Genomic DNA, 8222 nt, shown 5'->3' on the forward strand with positions numbered 1-8222 from the left:
CAGCTGTGCTAAACCACTGGCCCAGGAGGTTTAGCAGGCCCAGGAGAGAAATAAACCCAATTTAATTTTAAATAAACCCAATTTAATCTTAAACAATAAGGCCCAGGAGAGAAATAAACCCAATTTAATCTTCTTTGAAAAACATTTTCTTTGCAAAAACGCATGAAGAGACCTTCTAAACAACTTGCTAAACTACTCTGGCTGTCAAGGAAATGGCCCCTGACACAGACATAGTGTACCCTACCCTGGTATGGTGCAAAATTGAGACTTTCCAGCCTATGATGGCTGCCTTCCTAGGTTTTACTTTTTTAAAAATGTTTTCCATATTATTGTTTTTGTCCCACTGACTAGGAGCAAAGGTCTATTATGCAACAAGCAGATGAAGTTTGAAAGAAACTGTATACACAATGAAAGCAGCAACTGAGCCTTTCAGAGCGGTGGAAGAGTGCCCTCACTTGTCCAATGATAGGTAAGGCAAATATCCCAGATGGGAAACCTCATCCTCAACAAAAAAGTCTACAACTACTCAACAAAAAAGACAAGAGAAAATGGTCACCTAGCAGTGACAGAGTGGCATTTTGTACATCCACAGGCACGTTCTAAAGCTGAGAATTAATTCAGCAAAATGTATTTGGGGGCCCCTTTGGAATACTACTGATAGATTATGAAGCACAAAGATATAGCAGAGGCAGGCTTGCAGGGCTGCAGCAATTCCAGCTTTTTATTTTGCAGTGACACAGAGGACATCCACAACTACAACCAGTGTGAGTGTCTGTGTGCCCTTCCACACACCCATGTAACTTAGAATATCAAGGCAGAAAATCACACAATATCTGCTTTGAACTGGGTTATCTGAGTCCACACTTGTTGCTGATAAGTTTCAGGTCCCAATACAAAGTGCAGGTCATCACGTATAAAGCCCTAAACAGTTATCTCCCATGTTCCTGCGTGAGTGTTAAGATCTGCTGGGGAGGCCCTCCTTGCGGTCCCACCATCGTTACAAGCACAGTTGGTGGGGATGAAGGAGAGGGCCTGACAGCAGAAGCTGGGACTAACCGTGCCCGACAGCGGAAGCTGGGGCTGACAGCGGAAGCTCATGCTGCTCCCTGGATTCAAACCTCTGACCTTTTGGTCAATAAGCTCAGCAGCTCAGCGGTTTAACCCACTGTGCCACTGGAGGGGTATTGTATGTTTATTTATTGTGTTGCTCCATGTACATTGCGCTGTATGTAAGCTGCTCTGAGTCCCTTCGGGGAGATGGAGGCGGGTTACAAAAATAAAGTTGTTATTATTATTTGAAACACAACAAGATGAGTCCACAGCAGACACTCTGCTTGCTGTTGTATTGGATCACACGTCGGACACTTCCCAAGTGTCTAGGATTGTGTGATGTATTGGCAAATAATGTGTGCAGATCCCAGTAAGGTGGCCTTTTGCAGCTTGCAGATGGTAATTTTGTCAGCGCCGATTGTGTTTAAGTGCAGGCCAAGGTCTTTAGGCACTGCATCCAGTGTGCCGATTACCACTGGTTTGTGCCAGAGTCTTTGCAGTTCAATTTTTATATCCTCATATCATGTCAGCTTTTCCAGTTGTTTCTCTGCAATCCTGCTGTCACCTGGGGTTGCGACATCAACGATCCATACTTTGTATTATTATTATTATTATTATTATTATTATTATTATTATTAGATATTCCTGTTCAAAGCAGAAAATGTGGGGTTTTATTCATCTGTGTGGAAAGGCCCTTAATAATAATAATAATAATAATAATAATTATTATTATTATTATTATCTTTATTTGTACCCCGCTAGCATCTCCCGAAGGACTCAATGCGGCTTACAAAGGCCAAGGCCTCAAAACACAACATAACAGTACAACACCTAAAGCAAATTAAAAAACAATTAAAGCAATATTAAACAACAAGCAATAAACAATACATCAAGACACTATAAAACTGTGGGCTGTAAATCCATTCTGGGGTTTAATAGAACTATCCAAAGTGCTGAATCTACGATAGGAATAGGCCATACATCCCTGGCCAGTAGGCATGGGCAATCCATGGTTCTAAATGGTTCTAAAGTACTTACAAAACTACGGGACACTGGTGCTTTGCTTCTACATTTGTGCTTAAGTTCTGGTGGTGAAAATTTCATTTTTTTAATTATTATTTCATTATTGGCAATTTTTATGACAGAACCAATAAGGAGTTGCCATTGATAACGAAATTGGAAAGCTTTGTCAGAGTTCTGAATTTTTCACCACCAGAACTTTAGCAATACTTTAGAAGCAAAGCACCAGCACAAACACAGGGCCCTTCCACACAGCCATATAACCCAAAATATAATGCCAGAAAATCTTACAATATCTGCTTTTATGTTTGCCATAGTGATCAAATTATTTGCACGTGCCATTAAAATCATAGAATCATAGATTTGGAAGAGACCTCATGGGCCATCCAGTTCAACCTCCTGCCAAGAATCAGGAAAATGAAATTCTAAACACTCCCAACAGATGGTTATCCAGCCTCTGTTTAAAATCCTCAAAAGAAAAAGTCTCCACCACACTCCGGGGCAGACAGTTCCACTGCTGAACAGCGCTCTCTCACAGTCAGGAAGTTCTTCCTAATGTTCAGGTGGAATCTCCTTTCTTGTAGTTTGAAGCCATTGTTCCACATCCTAGTCTCCAGCGCAGCAGAAAACAAGCCTGCTCCCTCTTCCCTATGACTTCCTCTCACATATTTATACATGGCTATTATGTCTCCTCTCAGCCTTCTCTTCTTCAGGCTAAACATACCCAGCTCTTGAAGCCACTCCTCATAGGGCTTGTTCTCCAGACTCTTGATAATTTTATTTGCCCTCTTCTGGACACATTTCAGCTTGTCAACATCTCCCTTCAATTGTGGTGTGGTCTGACCAAGACAGAATAGAGGGGTAGCATGACTTCCCTGGATCTAAACACTAAACTCCTATTTATGTAGGCCAACATCCCATTGGCTTTTTTTTTGCCACCACCTGACATTGTTGACTCATGTTTAACTTGTTGTCCACGAGGACTCCAAGATCTTTTCGCATGTACTGCTGTCGAGCCAGGCAACCCCCATTCTGAATCTTTGCATTTCATTTTTAATGCCTAAATGGAGTATCTTGAGTTAGAAACCTTTGCATGTCTACACTCACCAATGGTTAGTAACATTGCTCTGAAGGCATTGGATTCTGTCAATTGCATGGAAGACCACCAGGTACCTTAGGCTATATTTTGGAGGAGGAAACTGAGAAAACTATCTCTGGGGATTCATTGTCTAAGAAAACCCTATGATATTTTTGGGATCACCATAAGTCAAGAGGTGACTTGAAGGTACACACATATGCATTCCAGTTTAAGGCACAGCATATCTGGATGGCACAGTCCTAAGTGTTAGTTTTCCCACACCTAATCTCATGTTGCATTTCTCTAACCCACAGTCATTTGTTTTCTTTCATCTGTTTCTTTATTTAATTAGGAATGAGTCATTTGTGAGCAAAGCTACTTGTTGCATTTTAGAAAGAAAGTTAAGCTTACTTCTTTCTCTGCTAGACCCAGTGGGTGTGGCACTGGCACTTCTTGTTGTTCCACTTCTGACTTGGTAACACGATCAGTCGACCAGAAAGATCCACCACTATCTCTCATACATTTCTCAACAGTATTTTGCAAAACAAGTTAGGAAAGATAAACAAAAGCTGTGCAAATTAGTCAGTGGATAATTCAACAATAGGAAATGTCACCCATTGGCTCATAGCTAGACCAATGGAGTATACGCCGCAGCAGGTGGAGATTCTGCTAAATCAGTAGGATGAACTTTCTAAAAGGAAGAACTTTTTGACAGTAAAATAGTTTGTCTTTGAGGGTGGTGGACTCTCTTACTTGGGAGGTCTTTAAAAAAATTATTGGAGGACCAAGGTTTAATTCACCCTCACCCTTATTGATTGCGCTCTTGGTCCTATATGTCTTAGGGTGGTTCCAGGCAGCCCTTTAATCCGGGAGCATTCACGTTTGTTAAATATGATTGCTTCCAGGTTCAAGTCTACACTACCCCAGAAAGCACATGCTTTTCTGGTTGGGGGGGGGGGGGGTCTAGATGACCTCCCAGAAGGTGGGAGGACAAAGAGACAGCCCTCAGCCCCTCCCAAAATCCCTTTAAAATGCATTTAAAAATAAAATAAATTACCCAGCCTCCATTAAAGTGCTGCTAGAGCTCTTTATAGCGGCGTTTCACATGTCATTGAGTATTTTTCCCCTTCTCAACTAGCAAAAGTATTTTTCAACTTCTAAGTCAATATGTGCAGGAGAATCAAGACAACAAATCAGAATTTGACAGGAGTCCTCCAGAAATAGGCAAGCTGTTGAAGGAGTGTTTTTGATTTTCCAATTATGTAAAAAGAGATTGAATTTCCTGTTGGATTAGAAGAGATTATGCAACTGTACGATAGAGAACTCTCGCTCTAGTCTCCTTTCTAACATTAAACTTTGCACTTTTATCTAGTTCTTTATTTATTCACCCCCTGGTCCCTTGCAAGCAGAAGCCAAGTGGGAGGAACGTTAAATGATGGCTCATCAGATATGCACTGCCTTCGCTGTCTAATATTTATCAGGGCATGAGCAAGTCTTAAGAGAAATTTAGAGAGGTGGGCATCTAGGTCAGCATCTAGGAGGTTCTTTTGGGATGATTGCTGGAACGGTTGTTATTGTTCGCAGATGTTTATGATGTTTCGCAATATTCTTATGTTGGCTTCTATAAGACTCACATTCCTTTGCTGATATTGCCTTGCCTGCTTATTTCCAGGAAAAATCCTCCTTGAATTTTTGGCAACATTTATCTTTTTTTTTTAACTCATTCTTTTTTTTCTCCTTTCCAAAGAAAACTTAATTCAGCGTTGGGTATAGGTGCATAATATTTCACAGGAGAAAACCGGGACACATCTAGCCAAGCAACACCAGAGAGTGGTCAGGATGGCCAAAGTTATTAGTGAGGAAGTACTCTCAAAATAGGCTGCAGCAGTTTGGTTTTGCCTGATCCTACTGAGAAGGGCAAGATTTCATGCCCAGCTCTCCTTCCCCACTTGCAGAATTAATTGAGTGCAAACTACTTTTGTCTTTTGAGCTCAGTTGGATCCAACTAAAGTATGCAGAGGAATGAGAAAAGGAGAAAAGAACTGGGGCATTTTAAAAGTAACTGAAAAAAGGTAAAGCAACAGAGAATTAACTAGGGCTTCCCTACCAAATCAGGACAATTAGAGAATATATTCCATCTAGAAGACCAAGGGCCCTTCCACATAGGCCTATATCCCAGAATATCAAGACAGAACAATCCCACATTATCTGAGTGTGGACTCAGATAACCCAGTTCAAAGCAGATATTGTGGGATTTTCTGCCTGGATATTCTGGATATACTTACTTACTTACTTAGGTGATTCGTCGTTGTCCAAATAAGATTGTCCTCCAAGTGTGGAGTCCTGGCAGTGGGTCCATAGGTGACCGTGGAGCCCCATTCTTGACCTGCATGTTCTCCTGTAGTGAGAGCATTGGTTTCCAGGTGGAAGGCGGTTCCGGTCGGGGTTGGCTTGATGCGCCTTCCTCTTGGCACATTTCTCTCTTTCACCCTCCATTCTTGCTTCTTCAAATTCTACAGCACTGCTGGTCACAGCTGACCTCCAGCTAGAGCGCTCAAGGGCCAGGGCTTCTTAGTCACAGTGTCTATACCACAGTTTTTAAGGTTGGCTTTGAGCCCATCTTTAAAACTCTTTTCCTGTCCACCAACATCCTGTTTTCCATTTTTGAGTTCGGAGAAGAGTAAATACTTTGGTAGACGGTGATCGGGCATTCGGACAATGTAGCCGGTCCAGCAGAGTTGATGGTGGAGGACCATCGCTTCAGTGCTGGTGGTCTTTGCTTCACACTGACATTTGTTTCCCTATCTTCCCAGGAGATTTGCAGGATTTTTGGAGGCAATGTTGATGGAATCATTCCAGGACTCATATGTGACATCTGTAGATAGTCCATGTTTGACAGGCATATAGCAGGCTTGGGAGGAGAATAGCTGTATAAACAAGCACCTTGGCATCCCTATGGATATCCCAATCCTCAAACACTCTGTGCTTCATTCGGAAAAATGCTGCACTCGCAGAGCTCAGGCGGTGTTGTATTTCAGTGTCAATGTTTGTGGAGAGGTGGCTGCCAAGGTAGCAGAAATGGTCAGCATTTTAATTAATTAAGCTGTATTTCTGGCATTGGAGAGGGATTGGCTGGTGCCTGCTGAAAGAGCACTGTTTTTCTCGATGTTCAATGACAGGCCGAATTTCTGGGATATAGGGCTGTGTGGAAGGGCCCTAAGTGTTCAAAATGCACTGGGAAGACAAAAGACAAACTTAGAGTATAAGATATTTGGTGGAAGGCATGTCAGATACCACTTGTGGAAGACATCTTCACCAGCTTTGAAACTTTGGCTTTAATTCTTGATATTTCTAGCATTACGTTCTCAGATTACTTGTCTCTTCATCTGGTGTGTTTTACTTGGACTGGCTTTATCAGCTCTTGGCTTTTTTGATGCATGATAGTTGAATTCCTCAGGCTCTCTTGTGTCACATGCTTGGAAAAGCAGTTTCCCCCCTCTTTTCCAAAGTACCCTTTCCTCAGAGTGGCCTAACTGTTATGTGCTATCCAGTTGATTTTCACTTAAGGCTCAAATGTCAGTCCTCCAGACGTTTTGGACCTCTACCAAAATTCTTGATGACTGGCTAAGTTGGGAGCTGAAGTGCAAAACAACTGGGAGGATCGAAGTTAAAGACTGATTTAGGGAAACCTAGTGAATGAGAGACCTCCAAACGATCTAAGTCAGATCTTAACCCAGATCTAACTCAGATTTAACAACAACCCAGATCTAACTCAGATCTTGAAAACTCAGAGCCAAGGCTATCTCAACTGTGTCTATCCATGTACGATATAGTCTTCCTCTTTTTGGATTGCCATCAACTTTACTGAGGAAATTCAGACCGCCCTTACATTAAGTGAGATTTTTGGTTAAATGACAGGGGCAGATATGACTATTATAAATAAAATTAGACCATTGCATAGATGATAATTTATTAGTAAGAGGACTGACAAGGAAGTATTTTGCAAATGGTTATGATTTGGGGAGGAAGTTCGGGTGAGATAAAAGCAAAGTGTAAAATTATTGGGTTGTTGTAGGTTTTTTCGGGCTGTATGGCCATGGTCTAGAGGCATTCTCTCCTGATGTTTCGCCTGCACTTTGGCAAGCATCCTCAGAGGTAGTGAGGTCTGTTGGAACTAGGCAAAAGGATTTATATATCTGTGGCATGACCAGGGTGAGACAAAGGACTCTTCTCTGCTAGAGCTAGGTGTGAATGTTTCAACTGACCACCTTGATTAGCATACAATGGCCTGATTGCACCTGGGGCAAACTTTTGTTGAGAGATGTCCTTGTTTGTTTCCTCTCTGTTGTTGTGGGGTTGCAATTTTAGAGTTTTTTAAATACTGCTAGCCAGATTTTGCTCATTTTCATGGTTTCCTCCTTTCTGTTGAAATTGTCTACATGCTTGTGTATTTCAATGGCTTCTCTGTGTAGTCTGGCATGGTGGTTGTGAGAGTGGTCCAGCATTTCTGTGTTCTCAAATAAAATTCTGTGTCCAGGTTGGTTCATCAGGTGCTCTGCTATGGCTGACTTCTCTGGTTGAAGTAGTCATGTTCCTTGATTCGTGTTTGGGCCATGCTGCTGCGTTTGGTGGTCCCTATGTAGACTTGTCCACAGCTGCATGGTACACGGTAGACTCCTGCAGAGGTGAGAGGATCCCTCTTGTCCTTTGCTGAACGTAGCATTTGTTGGATTTTCTTGGTGGGTCTGTAGATAGTTTGTATGTTGTGTTTCCTCATCAGCTTCCCTATGCGGTCAGTGGTTCCCTTGATGTATGGCAAGAACACTTTTCCTCTGGGAGGATCTGTGAAATTATTATTTATTGCTGTACTGTAATATTGTATATATTGTAAAACTAGCCGTCCTCTGCCATGAGTTGCTGTGGCCCAGTCTATATATGTTTTGTGTGTGTATATGTGTGTGTATATGTGTATATGTATATATGTGTGTTTGCGCATATATATATATATATATATATATATATATATATATATATAGTTTTGTGCATGCATTGTAATGTAATTTTGGGTTTTTTT

This window comes from Anolis sagrei, chromosome X (assembly GCF_037176765.1).
Source record: "Anolis sagrei isolate rAnoSag1 chromosome X, rAnoSag1.mat, whole genome shotgun sequence".
In the NCBI taxonomy this organism is placed as follows: domain Eukaryota; kingdom Metazoa; phylum Chordata; class Lepidosauria; order Squamata; family Dactyloidae; genus Anolis; species Anolis sagrei.